The 9347-nt window shown below is 40.4% G+C and overlaps 1 pseudogene; it reads left to right on the top strand.

Moving 5' to 3' along the window:
• The first annotated feature begins 727 nt into the window (after positions 1-727).
• Positions 728-9347, top strand: part of LOC140938214 (uncharacterized) — a 45608-nt pseudogene continuing 36988 nt past the window's right edge.

Raw genomic sequence — 9347 nt, 5'->3', positions numbered from 1 at the left:
AAAAAAACTTTTAAGTGTCTAAAAATGCCTTTGTCATTCATCCACATCAAAAAGGCAAAAAAGGGAAGCATTGCTAAGCAAAAACAATATAATAAGTAAATACTTTTTCAGATTATGTAGTAGAAAACTAGCTGTTTCTACTATTAAAATAAAACCTGATGCCGACTGTAATCGAAATGTTGTTTTTTCAAAATGTTCACACTAGAGAAAGTAAAGTGCAGTGGTCAAAGACGAATCATCAAAACAGTAATGAAAGACTGCAGGATTAGTAAACAAAATACCCAACCTTCTATGACAAAAACCTGCTAAAATGAATCGCTTCTGCTTCTTCTGGTAGTAGTCCTGGAGGTTGTAGTTGATTGTTTCTTATGGGCGTGTTTGCATAAACATAACACGATAGTATAATTAGTTATGAATTAAAATACAGCTAATCTGAGTTTGCAATTAAGTGTCAAAAAGGTAAACTCAACAAAACAATTCGAGCCCTTTTCAAATAAAAGTTGAACTTCAAATTAGCCAAATCTAGTGAGAAGTTCGACACCTTAACTGGTCTGATAAATTATAGTAGTAAATTAAGAAAACGATTGACATGCTGATTGGTCCATTTGTGTCCAGTGGTTCAAAATGCTCAACGCTGATTTGCTACTGGCGGAAGCAATCCCCTTTACTACTGACTATGTTTCAGATATATCTCCAATTGCAACCTGAAGTTCATCCAAAGTGGAACGTTCCGAGCCATGAAAAACCTGACAACTCTGTAAGTTTTAAGCAAGACAGCAGGATGCCCGATCGGTCAAAGATATCTCTAACTATGTAATCGCGCCTGAGCCGCATTGTTTGAGGAAAAATAACAACAAAACGAGGATTATTATTATTATTATTATTATTATTATTATTATTATTATTATTATTATTTTGCAACCACCGCTTCATCATTACAACCAGTTTGGGATAAATTCATCGTGATACCATAATTAAAACACAACATACCTTAATCTCAAATACAATTTACAAGATGAGTTACATAATATACGTAATACAGTTGAGATCAAAGGAGACCTCAAAAAGCCAAAAACTCGTAAAAAGGAGGTTTCCCCAAGATTTAGTCATTGACTGAAATAATTTAGGAATAGCGGGCGCAGAGGACGACATTAGACTTTAGTTAGAGATATTCTTCTGCTGAACTGTAGTGACGTAATCGCCATTTGAACTAAAGATCGTTAGTTTCGAGGAGATACATGTAAGAAACAAGCTTTAGGTTCAGTTTAGTAGGATTCTTTCCAGTCCAAATTAAAAACTAAATAAATTTGGAAACCCTTCCTTGACGATCCTCAAATTCAGAGATATTCCTTACTGTTTTATGAGCCCAGAAGTATCAAGTCTGTTATTGGCAAGTTGGTCTTTTGAAACTCCTTGACTTAAAGAGAGGTTTTCTTTTTCCTTACACTGCAGTTTATTCTTTTTAGTTTTCTATATAACGTGTTTTACCTGAAAACTGGAAGGCAATGAATCGTACGCATGACAATTTATTCTTCCATCTCTGTTATCCTTGCAAATGACGTTATCTTCGCATTACTGTTTTATAAAGCTTTTATTTAATTATCGATTAATACTCTTAGGTTCTTACAAGACATGCATTAATGGATTTCAATTCTATCGTTTTGCAGCGATTTGAGACATAATAAGTTAAAAACGATAAGTGCAGATTTATTGGAAGGTCCAGCATACGAGATTTCAAACTTGTAAGTTGAGTCTGACTTTATTAAAATCTTAAACGAGTTATTTACACAAGCGTACACTATCTGTATTTATTGCATTTCTTGCGTAGAATTCTGGAAGCTTACTGACTGACTGGACACTGTTTGATAGCATAAGCTGTTTGATTTTGTTTAGTAAATTAGTAGTTAACTCGCCTGCAGGACCTCGCGAAGGACTTCGGGGGAACGGCAAGATATGGCAATAGAGAAGAAAATTTATAAATCTTAAAATTTTAAGCCATATAAAGAAACGAAACAAAACTGCAGTAACTAAAAAGAGAACTAAGCGAAAAGAAAAAGAAAAAAGAAAAGAAGCGAGGAGAAAAAGGTTCTGCTCTGTTCGACACGCCGGCGCGCATCGTTACCGCTGGGCCACATGGAACACAGTGAAAAAAAATTTCGAATATATATTATTGAAACCTTTTCCCCTCGCACTTCCGCCAGCGCGACCTGTATACAGTTGACTGAGCCCTATGAAAAAAAAAATTTAAAGGTATTTTTCAGAAGAATAACTGCTGTTTAGACAGTGAAAACCCAACGTAAACGCATTTCATCGCATTTAAAGAACGGACGCCCAACTAAGCCGATACGGTGTAAATCCGTCTGCGAGCAAAAAGTGATGTTCGCTCATATCTTAAAGCTAATTATCCAAAATCGCTTCCGATTTGCTCTTACAATTACTTCAGCATTCGAAATTCATTGAGTGATGTTCTTTATGCTCCGTTGTTTGTTGCTGCCGTCTCCTTCTTCGTTGCTCGCGTTGAATTTCAAGTCGGCGTTCTCCCTCCAGGGGTTTTTAGGTGTCAAATCTTCCCCTGCGAGGATTTACAGTCGGCGTTCTTGTGTTTGCTGTTCTGTTCCATTTGCATGAGAAATTGCTTGAGATTCACCGATAGTAAACATTGTTTCGCAGACGATGAATAAACAAGTCAGCTACAACCGGTTGCAAAAGTACTTGAGACACTGTACTGTATTTTGGCATAAATGGCCTATCCATGATCTTGTGCTTGTGATCCCCCCTCCACCCCTTATCAATGTTGCTAGCAATACTAAACCATACTCAAAACTTGGAGCAACAACTTTGAATGGGAGGGAGGAGGGAGGTCAGTGTTATATCTCAGAGACCTGTGACCAGGAGCGATTTGAAGCAGGAAAGGTCGTTTTTTCGTGGGAGTGTCTCAACATTTTTGCAACTGGTTGTAGCTCTTTATGAATACTTTGGTCATTGATGGGATATCGCTTTCAGTCGCATGTTGCCTAGAAACAAAACATGCGCCGTGACGTCAAACTACTGTAAGACGTCATGGAGGACACCATCGGATATATACATGCAAAGATGAGAGCTGCGAGTTTGCAGCTCGCCAGGATCCGCGCGCGGTCTACGCACTACGCGCGCGCTTCGCGTGCGACGAGATTATTACCTCACTTCGCTCGGCGCTTCGCAAGAAATAATTGTTTTATTAAGAACGCCCACGAAATATCGATCAATTTTGTTATAACATGCAGACCGGAAGAGACAAGCGACTTGTGCCGGGTGTACATAACATTTGCACACTCGCCGTGATGGAATAGCGGGAAAAGGCTCGATAAGTACTTTACATAGTCTTAAGATATTTCGTATAACTTTCTCTTCAGTCGTTGTTTCATGACGCATTACACGAAGTAATTTTGAGGAGGTAAACAAACATGTGTAACCAATCGATATTTCTGTTTCACGTTCCTCTACATAGTAATTATTGAGTCAGTTATCGCTTTTGGTGGAGTTTCGCTTTGGGTGAGCTCTGTTTGCTGGAATACCAAATAATGACAATTCCAGTTTGGGGTACATTTGGCCACAAAAGAGGCCGTTTATTTAATTTAAGCATATAAAGCTAGGAAGATCCGGACACATAAGAAGATCATCCCAGCAAAGGTGAGGTCATACCCGACACAGCCCGGAGCGAAGAATGAGTGACAAAGCAGCCCCACCAGAGGCCACAGCAAGAGAACCGCCAACAGAAAACCTAAGTACTCTCAAACCAAAATGTACAAATAGTATTGAAGGAGCCCTGCTCCCACAGCGATGATTTCCTTTTTACCTAGCACCAAATCTGAGTCACTAGGTTAAAGTGATGAAATCAAGCCCTTGCTTAGACAGTCACATTGGATAACATTTACCCAAAACCCTAGCTACCAAGATGGATAAATGTTACCAAGAAGGATGTACAAGTGCAAATCAAAGAATGAGGTGGCTGTATGGCCCCTGCTCACACAGTCAGGTTGGATTTGACTTAGCTCTAAATACTAGTTACCAAAATGGATCAATGTTTTCAAAATTAGAAATTAAAGCACAAGTTCGGTCGAGTTCGAATAAAAGAAATGGCAGGATGGCCCCTGCCAACAGAGTCAGTTTGGATTGTACTTGACACAAAATCCTAGTTATGAAGATTGATCAATGTTCGCAAAAGGAATTTACCGCGTACGAGGTCGAATAAATGAGATGGCAACTTGCTCTTGTTAACACAGTCAACTGGGATTATACTTAGGACTAAACCCTATCTATGATGGTGAATCAATGTTTTCAAAGGAGATGTACAAGGTTGAATGAATTAGATGGCTGTATGTTCCCTTTAAACACAGTCATATTGGATTTTAGTATAAACACACTCAGTGATCTTGATGATTCAAGCAATCTTCTTGATTCTCTATCTCGGACTATGACGTCTTAGTATATACACACTCAGTGATCTTGGTGATTTAAGCAATCTGATTGGTTCGCTATCTCGCACTACTCAACAATATTCACCTCCTAGCGAGTGGATAATGTGTGAGCTCGGTGTTTTTCCCATTGTTTTTAGAGAACGATCTTTTAAAAGTCAACACAATCCTAGGGTTGACTTTTTTAAGGCAAGAAAAGACTTGGAAGGATTCACAATGGCGTTTTCCATTTACTGTAGCTGAGTTTTGTGCTCGATGGATTGTTTACCAATCGCGTTCATTCGCGTAGAAAAAGCCGTTTCGTGAACTCTGCGTTTCCTAACAAGAAAATTTGGCCCAAAAATTGAAGTTTATTTATGACAAACAAATTTGAAAGCAAATGTTTGCAAAAAGTCTACGTTTCAAGTAAATGGGAAAAAGAATGGTACAGGAAGACGACGTCTTACCTCGAGCAACCAAGCCGCCATTTTTGTCAGCACTTCATGCGAAGAACGACACAACAAAGCCTTTTGGCTATAAACTTGGCGAGTCAACAGAAAACAACAAAGCTCTATTTTTCTTCTCAGGTAAGTAAACAATTCAAACTTTTAACGGTTTCATTTAAGCCATTACGCTGTTGTTTGCGAAGTGATAAACTTATGAATTGCCATGTTTGAAAATTCTACAAAGATAGATTTTTAAACTTTCGCGTGATTTGATCCGTCAATCAAATCATACCTTTTAATGCTTTCTTTTTAATGGTTTCCTGTCTGATTTTGTTGAGATCACTTTGTGTGTATATACAAAAACAATTATTCTTTTTAATCTCGGTGAATAGTGGCTTTAGGAATATTTACCTCGCCGCTTCCCGCCTTGGTAAATATTTAGCCACTATTCACCTCGATTTCAAAGAATAATTGTTAAAAATATATATTTCACCGCGCTAGGCAGTGTATATAAAGCAAAACAAAATCACTGTCCTGAACTGGGTGTTTTGCCAAGCTTCAGAGTAAGAACTTTTTTAAAATACAAGAATATCCCAGAGTTGATGATTTCATGGTGTTTAAACAGCCTAATTTTATTGCGAAGTGATTTACTGTAGTTTCATACGCTCGAGGCAATATTCTTATTGATCACGACAGAGGAAAAGGAGGCCGCTTCGTCACTGTTTTGTGAACTCGGGATTCCTCACAAGACCAATTTTGCCTGGAAATAGAAGTTAATTTATGAAGAAAAAAGGAAATCGAATATTTTCGAAAACTGTACTTGCCAGCAAGTTAACATGGCAAAGAACTCTGCACTGCAGATAAACAACGCTCACCTCGATCGTAGCCGCTGTTGACAGCATTTTCAAGAAGTGACAAAAAACCTGTCTCATTCACGGTGAGTTGACAGAAGCAAATAAAGCTCTGTGTTTATTCTCAGAAAGAGTTATTTAAACTTTCAATGTTTTCTTTTCAATTATTGATGCTAAAGCTTACAAAAAAATTAAAACTATGATTTGCCATGTTTGAAAATACTATATAAAGATCCAACTTTTGTGCATCTGCTGTTTACGGCTACATGTTCACGCGTGAATTCACCCGTGAATCAGACTACTCGTTTTTTTTTCATGGTTTCCTCTCTGACTCTATTGAGATCACTTCGTGTGTATATACTAAAACAAATATTCACCTCAGGCTCAGTTAATATTGTTGAATAATATAAACTTCTTCGGCGAATAATTGTTAAACAATTATCACAAGGTCTGAATTGCCATAGCTATGAGTTGTTTGAGGCAGGACTAAATAAAGAAGGATAAGCACAAAATTAAATTTACATCTGAATGCTTACCAAGCAAATACCTGTACAATGTAAATTCTTTTTGGCTACAACATGATGTGCGTACACTTTTAACAACTAACAATTAAAATTGGCAGGGAAAGTATTTTTGAAGGAAAGAAAAAATGATCCGAATTGAAGTTTAACCTTGCTTTTGGATTAGCGATTATAGGCCTTCAAACAACTGCATAGACCCAGCTCTAGCATCGGACCGCGTGGTCGATAACATAACAAAACTAGCGCGCATGCCCAGAAATCCATGACACACACATGACGTAAAAAAGAGGGGAACACGGGTTCCTCCTACATGGCTCCCCTAAATGGAAATCATTTACTTAAAGTAGTTCAGATTGTAATCTGTTTGTCCTTGACACTGGCTCCTCGGGCGGGGATGACATCCTGGTCTGCGGCATGAGCAAGTAACAAAATCATTTTGTGGATTGGTCGTTCCAAAATCTTCCGTCTTCCTTCTCGCGCTAATAGGGGTTGGACCTTGCGAATACGTCTTTGCTAGGGAAGACCTTAGTCACACGTGCGAGCGGCCACTGGTTTCTTGGCAAGTCGTCGTCCTGAAGTAGGACTACATCTCCTACTCTACTGTCCCGTTGGGGTGTATTCCATTTTCGTCTCTGCTGAAACTGTGAGGAATATTCTAAGCACCACCTTATCCAAAACTGATTAGTCAAGAACTGTACACGGCGCCATCTCTTTCTTGAGTATAAGTCCAACCGTTCCAAACAACTAGGTGGGGGCAGCACAACCTCTGTCTTTGAAGTTAGTAGATGATTAGGAGTTAAGGGTTCCGGAGACTCTTGGCCACATCGGTTTTCAACGGTGAGAGGGCGGCTGTTAACACATTTTCTGCTTCTGTCATTAAAGTGCGTAATGCTTCATCATCTAACTGACTTCCATGCTCTTGCTAGCTAGTGTCATCATTGTGGTTTTGTTGCCTGATAAGTCTCTCCCAAGAGCCTCCCATATGAGATGGCGCCCGTACGTTCAGGTTAAAGTCGATCCAGTCACATTCCTTTGTTAAGAGGAACCCCTTAACGCGGCCACGGTCGAGCTCTTATAAGGCATCGGTGAGTACATTCCTAGCTCCAACGGAATTCGTCCCTTGGTCAGAACGTAGTTCGCGTACCTTTCCTCGTCTGTTGATAAAACGGCGTAAGGCATTAATGAAAGAATATGTTTCCAGTGTATTGAGAGTCTCAAGAGGAACAGCGCGTGACGCCAGACACGTGAAGGTCAAACCATAACGCTTTAGTGTCTTGCGTCCTTCTCTAACGTAAAAGGGACCGAACACATCCATGCCTGTGTAGTGGAAAGGAGCAGCCTGTGTATCACGCTTTTCCGCTAGGTCAGACATTTTCTTTGTTTGCAGTTAGCCGCGAAATCGTCGGCAAGTGACACACGTAGAGATAGTTCTGGCTACAGTTGAGCGTCCGTCTGCAATCCAGTACCCAGCTTGCCTTATTGTTTTGTGAGTGACTCCACGTCCTTGATGGTGGCCAACCGATTCGTGAAAGTATCTTACCATCAAGTCGGAGATGTGACCCTTCTTAGGCAAGATCAACGGGTGTTTAACTTCAAGTGGAACATCTGCTCGTCGGATACGACCACCAATCCAGCAGTTCGTTTTTGTCAATAAGAGGATCTAACATATATAGAGAGCTCTTCTTCAAAGTGTCGTTTCTGCGGTACGCAGAATCTCGGTCTTGGAATTTCTCCAAATTTCCTTCGAGGTTTGTTAGTTTTTCCATTTCGTGGTTAAAATACTGGCATTGGAGGCAGCGCAAAACAAACTCCTCGAATTGGACTAACTCTTCAACTGAGAGAGGTAAGAACTGCTTTCCCTGTTCATTGGGTGATCTTCCTGAGTCCTTTGCAGAATGAATCTTTTCATTGCTTGCTGCTATTACAGACTGGAGATTCTTTATTCCTCTTCTCATCCAGGTGACTGTAGTTTTTACTTTGTGCCAAGAAGAAACGCGATTCAGATACGAAAGAAGAGGTAAACCAACATATTCTCGCGCAGGAGAGTGCGCCAAGAGGCAGGTATTTGTCTTCACTTCAACATCATCAGAAGAGAGCTGAGCTGTGCTTTTCTTGTTTAGAAATGGTACATTGCTTTCCCAGAGAAAGTCTGGTCCGGAGAATCATCTCTTGTTGTTCAGTAACTGACTGGCAGTTAATGATGAACGAGACGCTTCGTCCGCAAGATTGTCCTTTCCTGGCACGTGATGCCACTGCTCCCGGTCGCTACGATCACGGATGTGCTGTACGCTGTTTCCGACATATACGTGTAAACGATTGACGAGCATCAATCCTTATGTAGCCGATGACTACTTCAGAGTCTGTGTAATAAACAGATCGTAAATTCTCGTAGTAGAGTTCACTCTGCAACATCTTCGTTACATTGACTGATACGACAACCGCTGTCAGTTCCATACGGGGAATAGATATCGGCTTGATAGGAGCTACTCGAAACTTGGCTATGAGGAAACTCACATGAACTTCTCCTTTGGAGTTGACTGTTCGAAGATATGAGACTTGACCAATTCCTGATTCGCTTGCATCCCAAAAACTGTGTACTTCCGATTGGACTGGACTTCCGAAGCCAGGCGGTTTAACACACAGCGGTTGAGTTTGACCTTCTCTAACAGCGGTAGTTCGGAGCGCCACCTCTCCCAACGAGCGATAATTTCATCAAGAAGCGGGTCGTCCCAATCCACCTTTGGACGACAAAGGTCTTGCAAAATCTGCTTACCAGTCAGGATTACTGGTGAAACTGTCCCCAAAGGATCGTATACTGAACTTATCGTAGAAAAGATACCCCGAAGTGAAAGTGGTTTATCCCTCAGTTCTATGCGGAAGCCTAACGTATCCGATTCTATGCATAGAGCGCCGTGGCGAAGATCAAGATCTTTGAGGTCTCTTGCACGGTCGTCTTTTGGAAGGGCCTCTAAGACATCTTTTCGGTTGCTGGCGAGCTTGTGAAGTCGTAATTTCGCTGACGCACAGAGAGCCTGGCTGTCCTCAATCAATTCTATGGCTTCTGAAATAGTTGGGACTGAAGTAAGGCCGTCATCC

Source organism: Porites lutea, chromosome 5, assembly GCF_958299795.1.
Source record: "Porites lutea chromosome 5, jaPorLute2.1, whole genome shotgun sequence".
Lineage (NCBI taxonomy): Eukaryota > Metazoa > Cnidaria > Anthozoa > Scleractinia > Poritidae > Porites > Porites lutea.
This window is presented reverse-complemented; position numbering and strand designations above follow the sequence as displayed.